Source organism: Nomascus leucogenys, chromosome X (genome assembly GCF_006542625.1).
Source record: "Nomascus leucogenys isolate Asia chromosome X, Asia_NLE_v1, whole genome shotgun sequence".
In the NCBI taxonomy this organism is placed as follows: domain Eukaryota; kingdom Metazoa; phylum Chordata; class Mammalia; order Primates; family Hylobatidae; genus Nomascus; species Nomascus leucogenys.
Genome location: NC_044406.1, coordinates 29,036,048 through 29,052,602, shown reverse-complemented (window position 1 = coordinate 29,052,602; position 16,555 = coordinate 29,036,048).

Sequence of the window (16,555 nt, the reverse complement as noted above, 5' to 3'; positions counted from 1 at the left end):
AGGCGTGAGCCACCGCACCCAGCCTCTTCTTAGGCTCTTAATGCTGAAAATCCTCAAGGTATCAATATATCACCTCATTCCCTAGAGTTCTTGATATGCCTATCAAAGCCAGGTGCTTTTTATATGCAGAAGTGATGAGAATGTCCATCCTCGCTCCCCTGGTGTTCCTTACCTCCTAGGCATTGACCCAGGCCCCTGTTTGTGTCTCAGTGATATTTGCTTTTTATTTTTTATTTTATTTTTATTTTTATTTTTTTGAGACAGAGTCTTACTCTGTTGCCCAGGCTTGAGGGCAGTGGCACGATCTTGGCTCACTGCAACCTCTGCCTCCCGGGTTCAAGCGATTCTCCTGCCTCAGCCTCCAGAGTAGCTGGGACTACAGGTGCATGCCACCACACCTGGCTAATTTTTGTATTTTTGTATTTTTTCTTTTTTTGAGACGGAGTTACACTCTTGTTGCCCAGGCTGGAGTGCAATGGCGCGATCTCGGCTCGGCGCGATCTCAGCTCACTGCAACCTCTGCCTCCCGGGTTCAAGCAATTCTCCTGCCTTAGCCTCCCGAGTAGCTGGGATTACAGGCATGCACCACCACACCGGGCTAATTTTTTGTATTTTTAGTAGAGACAGGGTTTCTCCATGTTGGTCAGACTGGTCTTAAACTCCCGATCTCAGGTGATCCACCCACCTCGGCCTCCCAAAGTGCTGGGATTACAGGCGTGAGCCGCTGCGCCCAGCTTAATTTTTGTATTTTTAGTAGAGACAGGGTTTCACCATGTTGGCCAGGCTGCTCTCGAACTCCTGGCCTCAAGTGATGCATCCACCTCGGCCTCCCAAAATGCTGGGATCACAGGCTTGAGCCACCGTGCCCAGCCAACATTTCCTTTTAAAACCAGCTCCTCAGCTTCTGCCTACAGGACATATTCTCAAGGCAGGTCAGTCTGAGAGCAGGGAACCCGTATCTGGGACAGACATCAGGCTGTCTTCTTCATTGTCTGAAGCCATCCTGATACAGAGTTCTCCTGACCTTACTCAGCAGTATATCATGTAAGCCTGAATCCCAGTTCAGGTGAAACCTGGGGTCACAACTCTATAAGGCATGCTAGGTCCATCCCTGTGTGGGTCCCTACCCTGCTTTCTCCTTCTATTCCCTGTGCCTCCTGTCTTACACCCCACCTCTAAGTCTCTGTGCTCTAAGTATAGTGAATTATTGGCTATTCCCTAAATGTGCATCAACTTTCACATCTCCTTAACTTTCCCCATGCTGATGTCTCTTCCTGGAATCTTCTTTCACCAATTTCTACTTGAAGATTGCTTCTTCATTCTTTATGACTCAGCTTTAATGTTCATTCACCTGTCAAATCTTCCTCAAGGCTCTTCTGCATTGCAGAGGCCTCTAGCATCCCCCTAGGCTCCTAAATGAATATCTAGTTATTTATTTTTTGTCTATAAATAATTATTTTATAACTATCATACTATTTTAGTAGTGCTTTTTAAATAATTTTCCTACCAAAAAATTAATGATATTCTGACTTGGAACTATTTCTTAGCCAATCCTGGCAGTCTCTAACCGGGAAATCAAACACAGACAGTTGCTTGATGGTCGGAGTTATTTCCCAGGCATTAACACAGAAGGTATGGTCAAAAAGTATTGGCGATGTAGATGACTAAGTGATTGAATAGATAAGGAATGACGTGGCAGACAAGACAGCAAGCAGGAAGCAAATGGCAGTGTCACAGCTGGGGGCATGTAAAAATGACAAGTGTTTCCCTATTTCTGGGAGTGACAAATTGCTTCAGAAAACTAAGAAGGGTATCTGTTGAAATTCTTGACTCATAGGTTAAGGTGCCTTAATGGTACATTCAAGAAGAGGCAGAGTTCCTGAAATAGGGACTTGACCCAGTCTGGGCAGTGGGTCAATTAGCTACCCTTGGGAAGGGGTGTATGTCCTAGATGATTCTGGACTAAGAATATCCTGAGGAGAGGGCTTTAGGTCTCTTGGACGCATGAGGATACCTCGATAGACACAAAGATGTGCCTTGTGGGTGTGTATTTATAGTAAAAAATATGGCACTCAGTGTATTTAGTGAATAAATAATAGAAAATAATTGTAACTTCCAACTGGGCAGCTATTAGGAAGGTATGTATGGAATTGGGCATGGTATATTTCTGTGACAAGTCTGTCTTCCACTTTCCCTTGCTTTTTTCTTATTCCTTGAATTTATATAATTTTGTCTTTTATATATGGCAATTTTCCAATCATCTTATTTTCTACTTTATTTTAAATATACAAATAAAACATATTTATTACAAAAGTAGAAACCTCAAATCAGCAAAAATGGAGAGGGAGAAAAATTTTTCCCAAATATCATCTTTTGAAGATAACCACTGTTAAGTTTTGGTGGCTACCCTTATGAAGACAAACGTTTTTCTTAGTAATCTTTTTATAATATTGAGTAGAAAATAGCCTTTCTCTCACACTATAATTTTATTTTTGAAATATTTACTCTCTTTTTGCATACCTTCCCAGAGATAATGTATTTAGAACTATAAATATATAACATATAATCTGTTATATACATATTAATATAATATAATATAATATAATTAATATAATATATATTTCATATATGTTTATATTTCATATATTCACTTATGTGGGATATATATCCCACATAAAAAATATATAAAATATTATATATACACATATACACACAGACACACATATTATATATGTGTGTGTGTATATGTATGTGTATATATATTCATATATATGTGGAGTGTGCTATTCATTTATGTGGGATGAATAGCACACTCCAAATTCTTAGTTAAGAATCATCTAGGACATATATCTATTTAGATATATGTATATGTATATATGTATATGCATACATACATGCATATATATGTTTACATACACACAAATACGTATATATATATATGTGCGTATATATATGTGTGTGTGTATATATGTGTGTATATATATATGTGTGTGTGTGTGTATATATATATATATCCCACATAAATGAATAGCAGATCTTGGAGATCTATCACATTTCAGTTCACTGAAATTTCCAATGTTTTCTCTAGTTGGCAAAAACTATTAGTGAAAGACATCTTTTTTTTTGAGTGAGACTAATTAAAACAAACAAAGAGGAGGAAATATATTTTAAATGACACTGAGAACCCCTAATGTCACGAGGCACAGAGAACAGCAGTTAGGCAAAGAACAAGAGGTATGCAGTGGGTGGTAGGGAACCGGCTAGAGCTGGGAAATGGTGAGGATGGCGTTGCTCAGTTCTAGCTGGGAGGATAGACTGGGAAAAACAGGAGCGGCTGAGGTCAGCCACTAGAGATAGGAAGGGAAAGAGAAATTTATGGAGAATGAGCAAGAACTGTTGAAATCCTTAAGAACCCCTGGTTTTGTTCTACTCTGTATATGTGGACAGAGGATATTTCTGCCTAGCTGCCATCCCCAGTTTATGCTTCACAGTACATCTTTGTAGCCTGTCTTAGTTTCTGTCCTACTTGGTTCTCCTGCCTCTTGCAGTTCTCTCCTCAGCAGGGCTGCCCTGGTGTGAGGCGACTCTCAAGGGCACTCTGGGGCCTGTTTTCTCTGGCCTTGCTTAAGGTGGCTTCTTCACCACGGCTGATATAGAGGGCTCCCGTCGCCTGAGACTCTCCTAGGGAGTCCAGAATCCTCATTCGATATCTTTCCTATCACAGTGCTGTGTTGGAGCACTGGCTTTTCACAAATTCTTCTCTGTTCTTTGCCTAGTGGTGGAAAATCTTGGAGAATTAACAGCCACTCCCTGCTTTCTAAGGGAATGGTCTTCTGCTAACCTTCCGAGGGGCTCAGGCTATCCTTTGTGTAATAATTCTTGAATTGGGGTGGGGATTTCTGCTTATCTCCAGTGACTGTCTTCGACTTGGATCTGGGATTGGTCTTCATGAAAGTAGAGGTTTTGTTTTGTACAATGCCTAAAATAGTCCTTAGAAGAGTCTCTGTCTTCAGAAAAAATATCTGTCGAATGAGTGAGTGGATAAAAACGGAGTTAGGTTTCTCAGGTACCAGAAAAACTAACTTAAGCAGAGTGGAAGTGGAGTCTATGCTAAGAAAACTATGGATGAGAACCAGTAAGTGTAGCAATACTTGTAGGGGAAATGTCTTCAGATTCCTGGCCCCTTGAGGCAGCTCTAACTGGGAGAGTACATCCTTTAGTTCCAAGCTTCCAGTGGAGTCCATTTGGGCAGAGATTGGAGTTCTAGAGTTAGGAAACAGACACTCAAATAGACAGTGGGAAGGCCTGAGCAGGGAGAAGTCCATATTAGGTTTGGGCCTGAGGGGCTGGAGTAGGCATGAGGGAGTGGATGAGCCTGGGAAATGAGGGTTCCTGTGGAGAGGACAGGTTGGTTGTCCCTTTCTTTTTCACTCTCACTGGAGAGTTCTTAGATGGAATGAGCAGAGACTGAAACCTTAGAGTGGGCGGAAGAGGGTAAGTGGAAAGAGAGAGAGAGGGGAGAAGCAGCAGCAGTTAAAACGCCTGGAGCCCTTAGTTACAAAACAGGATTTTCACTTCTCTCTTTTTTTTTTCTGGCTGGTAGATGCTGTTGCCCACTGAAGGAGGGTTTTCCTGTCCCCAAAGCCCCTTCCCTTCTTGCAGAGCCCCTTCACCTTACTTTTACCTGGGAAAGCCAAGAAGGAGCCATCAGGACTCAGGAAGTAAGACTGAGAAAAGATGTAGATGTGGCAGGGAAACAGAGTCAGAGTCCACAGCAGGGTGTACAGTTGGGGACAGGGAGGTGATGAGGGAAGAACTTCTATTTCCCAACCCCAGCATGATCCAGAGGGAGGCGATTTCTGAGCACACAGGAAGGACCAAGTTGTTTGCCTTTGTGTGCTTTTTCATAAGTAAACATGAATAACCTTTCTTTCTAGATAAGGAGTCTTGCATTGGCTGAAGAAATGGAGTTCCATTTAGGAAAAGGAGCTCTTGTCTTGAAAGTTAACATATAAACCCATTTTAGCAGATTGAGTAACAATACCACTACCATTATTTTTAGAAAAAGGAAATATACCCCAAGACGACTAATTATTGTGATGGCAAATGAAGGAAATGGTTTTATTGTCAGACCCATGATTTTTCCAGTGCCCTGGTCTTCTCCAGGAGCAGGTGTGTTCTTCGATGGGTGTCTGTCATATGCTCAGTGTGACATAGACCACATTCCTTTCCCATCTGCAGACTTGACCACGACATCCTGATCTCAAAATCTGAAAATGTAAACTGAACTATACCCCTTTTAGGAATCTATTCTTAGTGATTTCTGTGAATTAACTTCTTGCTAAAATTTCCACACACTTAAGGTTTTTCCACACATGATTTTGTCTCTCCTCGAGGAAACGAAACAAATAAACCAAGATCTTTTGATCACATGACATTTTAGATGCAAACAGGCAAAAGTATTTGTTTCAAGCATTGAAGTACCTCCTTTATTCAAGTAATAATTACAAGTATCTTAATTATAATTTTTTTATTCAGAGTTTTTCATTCCTATTTTTACTTAGGAGATTTTGTGGGATTTTTTTGTTTTGTTTTGTTTTGTTTTTTGAGATGGAGTTTCACTCTTGTTGCCCAGGCTGGAGTGCAATGGCGCAATCTCGGCTCACTGCAACTTTTGCCTCCAGGGTTCGAGCAATTCTCCTGCCTCAGCCTCCCGAGTAGCTGGGATTACAGGCATGTGCCACCACATCCGGCTAATTTTGTATTTTTAGTAGAGATGGGGTTTCTCCATGTTGGTCAGGCTGGTCTCGAACTCCCGACCTCAGGTGATCCACCTGCCTCAGCCTTCCAAAGTGCCGGGATACAGGCATGAGCTACCATGCCTGGCCAGGAGATGTTTTAGTAAAATGGTTTTGAAGCCAGTCGTCTTGGGCTAAAATCTTAGCACCATAGTTACTAGCTGTGTCCTTGAGAAGTTCTTTGGGTCTCTGTTTCCCTATGTTCTAAAATAGGGTGTATATGGGTACCCGCCTGTTGGGAGGATTCAATAAGTTAATACATTTAAAGTTCTAAGAACTGTTTTTAGTGCATAATAAATGCTTGATATGCCTTAGTATCTATTATTTACACCCTAAATGGTTCAATAGAAGGAAAACAACTTAGTGTAGTGGCAACAGAGTAAGCTTAGAATCAGGAATATTTCGATCTAAATCCTGATCCTTGCTGGATCTTAGAAAATTATTTAGCCTTTCTGAGCTTCAATTTACTTATTTGTAAAATAGGAATAGTAACATCTAGTTTGTGGATGTTACTGTGAATCTTAAGACAATAAATAAATAACCCAAGTATGATGAATATTCTAATCTCAGCAATAAATAGGTAAATGCATGCTAAACTTGCCCCGCCTGCCTCCCCTACCAGTACTGCTTTATGTTCTTTCTGGTCAGCAGTTCTCAAAGTGTGCTTCCCAAGGAAATTCAGGGGAGTCCATATCAAAACATTCTTGTAACAATACCAATATGCTGTTTTCCTTTTTTACTGTATTAACGATTGCACTGGTGGTGCAAAAGCAATAAACAAAATTCTGACTCCTTAGCGTGTATCAAGGCAGTGGTGCTAAACTTCACTAGTAGTCATTGTATTTTTCATCCCCACACACTCACAATTTTAAAAAGCCTCTCTCGACAGGAGAATCACTTGAACCCAGGAGGCAGAGGTTGCAGTGAGCAGAGATCGCGCCACTGCACTCCACCTGGACGACAGAGTGGGACTCCATCTCAAAAAAATAAAATAAAATAAAATATAAAAAATAAAATTAAAAAATTTAAAAGCCTCTCTCATTTAAGAATGTCCTTGATGAAACAGCAAGAATTATTAATTTTATTAAATCTTGACTCAAGTACACTTAAAAAAAGTTCCCTGCAATGAAATATGAGTCATGCATAAAGCACTTCTGCTGCACATTGAAGTAGAATAGATGCCGCCAGGAAAAGCATTTGAGTGATTGGGTTGAGGGCTTAACTAGTGACTTTTCTCGTGAAACACTATTTTTACTCCAAAGAGCAACTGGCAAACTATGGTTTTTCAGACTTGGAGATTTGACAAACATTTGCTTGAAAATGAATGAAGTCTGTTTGTCACTTCAAGGAAAACAACTGACAGTATATATGTGGCCAACAACGAAACTCAAGTGTTCAAATGAATACTACAATTTTGAAAAACCTATTCCACTATTGGGGTTTTGACAGCATCTCAGTACCTACTGACTCTTCTGATGAGACTGGTTGTGATATTAACAAATGTGATGTTTTGATATTATACAGTAGGAAATGTGCCAGCATTTGGAAGGGCTGCATAACACAGGGAACTGATATTTTTTCAAATGACCAATGTATGATATAAAATCTTGCATGAGTAAGTGATACATTAAAAGTATAAGATAGATCAATGGGTTTTAATATAATGAAGTACAAGAAGTTCATAATATACTTTCTGTTCCACATTACAAGCAACCTTTAAGAAATTGTCACTTGTCAAGTTTTGGTGTTGTGTCCAAGAGGAATATCCACAGTTATCTGAAAAGCTTTTTAACACACTCTTTCCTTTTTCAAAAGCATATTTCTGAGAGGCTGGATTTTCCTCATATACTTCAAGTAGAATTCTTCAATCAAAACAGCTTATCCCAATAGATTAAATGCAGAAACTAGTTGTCTTCTATAAGCCAGATGTTAAAGAGATTTGTAGAAATAGAAAAGGATGCTACTCTTCTCGTTAATTTTTTTTGAAAAATAATTTTTAAATCAAAAGTATGTTATTTATATTACCACATAATGGGTCTATTATTATAATTATTAAATGGGCCAATAAATGTTTCAAAATTTCTTAGTTTTAATTTTATTTATGGACAATATCAATATAACCCACATAAGAGCTCTTTGAAATTCTCCATAATTTTGTTTGCTTGTTTTGTTTCTTTATAGACAGGGTCTTGCTTGTTGAGTGCAGTGACTATTCACAGGTGTAGTCGTAGCTCACTGCAGCCTTGAACTCCTGGGCTTTAGCAATCCTCCTGCCTCAGCCTCCCAAGTAACTGGGACTGAAGGCATGCACCACTCTCCACAATTTTCAAGTGTGTAAAGGAATCCTGACACCAAAACGTTTTATAACTGCTACTTTAGATCATTATTTCTGAACACTAGAATGGCTCAACACTAGAATCACCTAGGGAACTTTAAAAAATGACCAATGCTTGGCACCAACCCAGATAAATTAGAGTATTTGTGTTTGCGACCCAGGTATTAATATATATGTACTTTTAGAAACTCACCAGGTGGCGCAACTGTACTCCCAGCTACTAGTGGGCCTGAGGCAGGACGATCGCTTAAGCCCAGGAGGTTGAGGCTGCAGTGAGCTGTGATTGCACCACGCACTCCAGCTTGGGTGACAGAGTGAGACCCTGTTTCTAAAAAAAAAAAAAAAAAAAAAAAAAAAGCAAAAAAACTCCCCAGATAATACTAATGTACATCCAAAGTTAAAAACTATTGCCGTAGGGTAGTCTAATCATAAGAATCTTCTGAGGCAGTTGTTAAATGTGGCAGTCCCAAGTCCAAATCTAATGAACCAAATCTCCAGGGGAAGGGTCTAGAAAATCTGCATATTTAATAAGCACATCAGGTGATTCTTAAAATGAGATAATTTGGGAAACATTGCACCATTCTCTTCCCAACTTCCTCATTCTTGATGACAGGCTCGTTAGTTGCTAACAAAGGCATTATTCAACTAAATTCGACCCACAGAAGTTTGGAGTATGTGCCTTAAAACTTCTCCTGAGCAGCTATCTTTTAATGTGAGATTTTGCTGCAGAAATGGCTTTAAAACTTAAAGTTTTGAAAGTATAAAGACACAGTAGTTAATTGTTTGACAAAGCACTATTCTCGTGTGGAAGGTCTCTTGTCCAGGCAACTCAAATTTCACAGTTTCATCGGGGGCGCTTTATGAATTTGAGTTGGGTAAATGAATGAATTCTGCATAGGCAGCTGACTCTTCACCTTAAATGTTCAGAGGGACCTATGTCAGAGGACCAGCAAGAACCAGTTTTTCTGACTTGATCATCTTGTAATTCAGATAAAAGCTTTGTACATACAAAAAAACATGTCCTTATGAATTGCAAGAAGGCAAGTAGACCCAAGGAGAGGTTCAAATGGATTACCTTGGAGTGCAGACTAGAAAGGGGTTTATGGGAATCACTGGAGAAGTGAAACTTGCCCGAATAGAATATATCCTCAAATTCCGACTTTTTCTCTTCTGGTGAAACAGGAAGAAGGCACTGTCAGTATTAAATAGTAATTTCCTGTCTGCAACACCACAGTCATTTTTTTTTCCTGATCAGAGAAGTCACTGAACTACGAGCCTTTTGGAGGTAGAAATCGAACCTTAGTGGTTTTTATGTATAAAATGCCTAATACCTGGCTCTTAATAAATACTCAATAAATATTTTCTGAATTGAATAAAGTAGTGATCAAGTCTAGATCTCGATGTTAAAAAGGTACAAAAATTCTATAATTCTATATGGAGCATTTCTTTTTTTTTTCTTTTGAGACAGATTCTCACTTTGTTGCCCAGGCTGGAGTACTGTGGTGTGATCTTGGCTCACTGCAACCTCTGCCTCTCAGGTTCAAACGCAATTCTCCTGTCTCAGCTTCTCCACTACTGGGACTATAGGCACACACCACCACGCCCGGCTAATTTTTGTATTTTTAGTAGAGATGGGGTTTCACCATGTTGGCCAGGCTGGTCTTGAACTCCTGACCTCAGGTGATCCACCTGCCTCGGCCTCCCAAAGTGCTGGGATGACAGGTGTCAGTCACCGAGCGTGGCCTATATGGAACATTTCTTTAAGGTAACTTGTGTTCAACAAGTCTCACACTGAAAATTGTAAAAATTGTAAGAAAAACTTAGTTCTGGTACCAATACCATGCTGTTTTGGTTACTGTAGCCTTGTAGTATAGTTTGAAGTCAGGTAGCATGATGCCTCCAGCTTTGTTCTTTTGGCTTAGGATTGACTTGGCGATGTGGGCTCTTTTTTGGTTCCATATGAACTTGAAAGTAGTTTTTTCCAATTCTGTGAAGAAAGTCATTGGTAGCTTGATGGGGATGGCATTGAATCTATAAATTACCTTGGGCAGTATGGCCATTTTCACGATATTGATTCTTCCTACCCATGAGCATGGAATGTTCTTCCATTTGTTTGTATCCTCTTTTATTTCATTGAGCAGTGGTTTGTAGTTCTCCTTGAAGAGGTCCTTCACGTCCCTTGTAAGTTGGATTCCTAGGTATTTTATTCTCTTTGAAGCAATTGTGAATGGGAGTTCACTCATGATTTGGCTCTCTGTTTGTCTGTGATTGGTGTATAAGAATGCTTGTGATTTTTGTACATTGATTTTATATCCTGAGACTTTGCTGAAGTTGCTTATCAGCTTAAGGAGATTTTGGGCTGAGATATAGATCAATGGAACAGAACAGAGCCCTCAGAAATAATGCCACATATCTACAACTATCTGATCTTTGACAAACCTGACAAAAACAAGCAATGGGGAAAGGATTCCCTATTTAATAAATGGTGCTGGGAAAACTGGCTAGCCATACGTAGAAAGCTGAAACTGGATCCCTTCCTTACACCTTATACAAAAATTCATTCAAGATGGATTAAAGACTTATATGTTAGACCTAAAAACGTAAAAACCCTAGAAGAAAACCTAGGCATTACCATTCAGGACATAGGCATGGGCAAGGACTTCATGTCTAAAACACCAAAAGCAATGGCAACAAAAGCCAAAATTGACAAATGGGATCTAATTAAACTAAAGAGCTTCTGCACAGCAAAAGAAACTACCATCAGAGTGAACAGGCAACCTACAGAATGGGAGAAAATTTTCACAACCTACTCATCTGACAAAGGGCTAATATCCAGAATCTACAATGAACTCAAACAAATTTACAAGAAAAAAACAAACAACCCCATCGACAAGTGGGCGAAGGACATGAACAGACACTTCTCAAAAGAAGACATTTATGCAGCCAAAAGACACATGAAAAAATGCTCATCATCACTGGCCATCAGAGAAATGCAAATCAAAACCACAGTGAGATACCATCTCACACCAGTTAGAATGGCCATCATTCAAAAGTCAGGAAACAACAGGTGCTGGAGAGGATGTGGAGAAATAGGAACACGTTTACACTGTTAGTGGGACTGTAAACTAGTTCAACCATTGTGGAAGTCAGTGTGGCGATTCCTCAGGGATCTAGAACTAGAAATACCATTTGACCCAGCCATCCCATTACTGGGTATATACCCAAAGGACTATAAATCATGCTGCTATAAAGACTCATGCACACGTATGTTTATTGTGGCACTGTTCACAATAGCAAAGACTTGGAACCAACCCAAATGTCCAACAACGATAGACTGGATTAAGAAAATGTGGCACATACACACCATGGAATACTATGCAGCCATAAAAAATGATGAGTTCGTGTCCTTTGTAGGGACATGGATGAAACTGGAAATCATCATTCTCAGTAAACTATCGCAAGGACAAAAAACCAAACACCGCATGTTCTCACTCATAGGTGGGAATTGAACAATGAGAACTCATGGACACAGGAAGGGGAACATCACACTCTGGGGACTGTTGTGGGGTGGGGGCAGGGGGGAGGGACAGCATTAGGAGATATACCTAATGCTAAATGATGAGTTAATGGGTGCAGGAAATCAACATGGCACATGGATACATACGTAACAAAACTGCACATTGTGCACATGTACCCTAAAACCTAAAGTATAATAATAATAATAAAAAATAAAAAAATTTAAAAAAATAAAAATAAAAAAAAAGTGAATATTTCATTTCCAAAAAAAAAAAAGAAACAAGCCCTTGTAGCAAAAACTCTGTCAAGTATTTCCAGGGGTTGATTTACCTTAGAATTAATAATAGAGATTTGAGTTTTGGTGTTAAGAGATTTTTGCGAGATTGTTAAAGCCGGTAATGTTAGGTAAAAGCAAAGGGTGACAATTAGAAAGCAGAAATCAAAACGTTTCATGAGACTGCCAATTCCTTCAGCATTCAGGTATTTGTTTTACTGACTCTGAATAATGCCAACTAAAGGGTAATGGCCAAAAAAAGAGGAGCTATTCTATGTACTGTACGTGGCCTTAAAATAAAACGTATGGGGATTACATTCAATTTCCCCTTTAACTTACATCATATTTCATTATAAATCATTTTTCAACTAAAAAAATTTAAAAATGCTTCAGAAACTGTACAAATGCCATCATCATATTATTTGATGCTGAAATGAAAATCTCTCTGAGTTGGAAAATGGGAGTTATTCAAGAGCAAACAGTATACATACATACATCAATTACATCCTAAATAACAAACTCTCTAGCGCACAAGAAGCCATTACAGCTTCATAGAAATTCAGAATGTTGTACTTAATAAAGCAATTATAATCTCTCATCCCATCCTCAAGATAAGCAGTATTGCTCCAGAGCTTACCTTATGGATTTCTTTGGTATAAATTAGACCTACTGAAGTATAACTAAGAATTTTTAAATGTCATATTAATTTTACCCTATGGGATATGTAACATGTTCCTAAGTTCTAACATGTTCATGTTAATTTTTATAGAATGTCAATTAAAATTAATCTTCTGCAGAGGAAGTGTATTAATATCTTATATGTAATACTGTAATTGTGTCTGCAGGCAATAGCGATTATAAAAATTACTAAGGTAAACTATGAAAGTGAATACGGGATAGTAGGGTTGTGTTTTTAAAGATGTAATGTTAAACATTATTATGAAAAAAACTTTATTTTTATATCATTATGTACTCTCATATGGGCACCAACACTTTTTGTTTTGTTCACTTTTCTTTTCCTTTTTTTTTGAGACAGAGGCTCACTCTGTCACTCAGGCTGGAGCGCAGTGGTGCAATCTCCACTCACGGCAACCTCTGCCTCCCAGGTTCAAGCGATTCTCCTGCCTCAGCCTCCTGAGTAGCTGGGACTACAGGCCTGCGCCACCACGCCCGGCTAATTTTTGTATTTTCAGTAGAGACGGGGTTTCACCATGTTGGCCAGGATGGTCTCCATCTCTTGACCTCGTGATCTGCCCACCTCGGCCTCTCAAAGTGCTGGGATTACAGGCGTGAACTACCGTGCCCAGCTGTTTTGTTCACTTTTCTTAGAGGCATTTCTGATGTTATGACAGCTATGATGTCACTAGACAATAGGAATTTTTCAACTCCATTATAATCTTATAGGACCACTGTGGTGTACACTGTCATGTAAGTGGTCTATTGTTGACCAAAACGTCGTTATGCAGCACATGACTGTACAGTGAAAATTATTATTATTATTATTTTGAGATAGAGTTTCACTCTTGGTGCCCAGGCTGGCGTGCAATGCGTTATCTCAGCTCACTGCAACCTCCACCTCCTGAGTTCAAGCGATTCTCCTGACTCAGCCTCTCAAGTAGCTGGGATTATAGGCGCCTGCCACCATGCCCGGCTAATTTTTGTATTTGCAGTAAAGACAGGGTTTCACCATGTTGGCCAGTCTAGTCTTGAACCCCTGACCTCAGATGATCCACCTGCCTCAGCCTCCCAAAGTGCTGGGATTGCAGGCGTGAGCCACCGCGCCCGGCCCTGTCTAGTGAAAATTAAACCTCTCTTCCTATCTGATATTTGTCTCTCAAGTCTCCTCCCCGAGGCAATCACTATTGTCACCTTCTTGTGCATGAATCCAAAAATTATAAGTAGTAGCGTGCAATGACACAATATCAACTGGGTGGTGGTGTGGTGACCTTCCTAAAGGAGGGGCTACATCAATAAAGAACTTGTTAAATACATTACTATTGGAACATCCAAAACCTGGAAGTCTAAGTAGTTATTTAAAAGGATGAGGTCAGTCTGCAAGTACTAATGGTGAAAAATTATACAAAAAAGGTAAGAGAATAGCACATGTAGTATCCTACCATTTGTATACAAAGAAGGCTACATATAATTTTTGGATTGATACACAAGAAGCTGACAATAGCAATTGCCTTTGGGGAGGAGATCTGAGAGATAAAGACCAGATAGGAAGAGAGGCTTAATTTTCACTGCACAGTCATGTGCCGCATAACGACGTTTCAGTCAACGACGAACAGTGTACACAACAGTGGTCCTATAAGGTTATAATGGAGCTGAAAAATTCCTATTGCCTAATGATATCATAGCTGTCATAATGTCATAGCACAATTATTTTATTTTAAAAATAAAACATGTGTAGCCTAACTGCACAGTATTTATAAAGTCTACAATAGTGCCCAGTAATGTCCGAGGCCTTCACATTCACTCACCACTCACTCACCCAGAGCAACTTCAAGTCCTGTATCCTCTATTCTTGGCAATTGCCCTATACAGCTGTACCACTTTTCATCTTTTATACCATATTTGTACTGTACCTTTTCTATGTTTAGGTATGTTTATATACAAATACCACTGTGTTACATTTGCCTACAGTATTCAGTACAGTCACATGCAGTATAGGTCTGTAGCCTAGGAGCAATAGGCTACACCATATAGCCTGGGTGTGCACACTAGGCTATACCATCTAGATTTGTGTAAGTACACTGTGCGATGTTCATACAATGAAATCACCAAATGCTGCATTTCTCAGAATGTATCCCTGTTGTTAAATGATGCAAAACTATATTTTTGTACCATTTACAGTTCTTAAAAACATATGTATAATTTTTTTAAAGAAACAAACTATTGAAAAAGCGAAAGGAATAGTGAACAGTGTCAAATACTATAGAAATGTCAAAGAGGATATAGGCTGAGATAAAGGCTATTAGACTTGATGATTAAGGGGCTTTGGTAACTTTGAGAAAAAAGGTTTAGTTGAGTTATTTGAGTATTGAGAGTGGTCAGAGAGTATGCTTCAGAAAGACAAATAATTTATCCTGAGATAGTTGAAGTCTGATGGAATAAATCTGTGATTGGTCTGTTGTGTGTGTGTGTATTTAATATATACTTATATATATATACCTTTCTCTAGTTATGGAAAGGCAATAATGGATTTTTTTTTTTGAGATGGAGTCTCGCTCTGTTGTCCAGGTTGGAGTGCAATGGCGCGATCTCCGCTCACTGCAACCTCCACCTCCCAGGTTCAAGCGATTCTCCTCCCGAGTAGCTGGGATGACAGGTGCATGCCACCATGCCCGGCTAATTTTTGTATTGTTAGTAGAGACAGGGTTTCGCTATGTTGGCCGGGCTGGTCTTAAACTCCTGACTGCAGGTGATCGGCCCACCTTGGCCTCCTAAAGTGCTGGGATTACATGTGTGAGCCACCGCGCCCGGCCAGGCAATAATGGTTTTATATGGGACTGGAAATTGGCAAGTAGGATGTGACAGAAAGACATATTGTTGTGGAATTTAGAGTGCTACTAGGAGCACTGAGAGTAATAGAGGGTAGCCAGGGTGGAGGAAACCTGGTGAGGATTGAGGGTGAGCTAGGAGGGATGCTATCATAATGGAAATAACTTGGAGGGTGTTTTGTACAGCAGGAAAAGTAATTGAATAGTAGGAATAATGTCCATTTAGAAGCACAGATATCGAGGCAATAACTTTTACCGACTGTTCAGCAGATTAAAAGAAAATCATATTATAAGATTTCAGCTACAAGGGATATAATTCTATTTTATTTTAACCAGTAAAGAAAAAGCTGTTTAAAGCTGATTTTGTATGCTCAGGTTTTATCAAATGAGAAATAGTAGAAATAGTAGGCTAGCTTGGCATAGTGCCCATTTTTTCATTACAGAATCTTTTTTCTGCAAGGGAGGTTTTTCCATCAAAGGGGTAACTTTCGAGACAAAATCAAGAGTGGGCATAATCAAAATTCTGCATATTGTATTTGAATAAAACAGTAAGTGTGACTTAAGACAATGTGGAGAAGACGGAATCATCCCACAATGGTGATTTCATTGTACTTCCAGGCGAGTTCTTGGTAACCCACCATAAAGTGTTTCTGGAGGTAGGTAAGACCTACTCTACGGTGTCTCATGATTGTGGATGAAGCTACAGTAAAGTGAAATAAATCAATGTTTGGCCCTACAGGTGCTATGGTCTCTTGATCACAGCTAAATCCTTGATGAGCTAAAAATGCCTGAAGACATCACTGAACCTGATTTTGTAAGATTACACTGTAACTGAATCTCCCCCTGGGGCAATGAATCTGGTGTCTCCTGTGATGGCAGGTCAAGTCAGATTCAGGACTAGTTGAGAAACTGTCCTTATCATGGCTCATACATGAGAGCATGCCTTCTAAAGTGGATTTAAGTAATGTTTCATGAAAAAAACAATGCAGAAAATCATGACTAACAAAAATAAAAATGCTAGTATATTTTAAAATATATGACATTTTAAGATAAGTCATTGAACAAAAGTAAACAAAATCAAACCCATTAAGTGGAAATGTTCACCTCTTAAGGGTTTGGAACTTAGCTT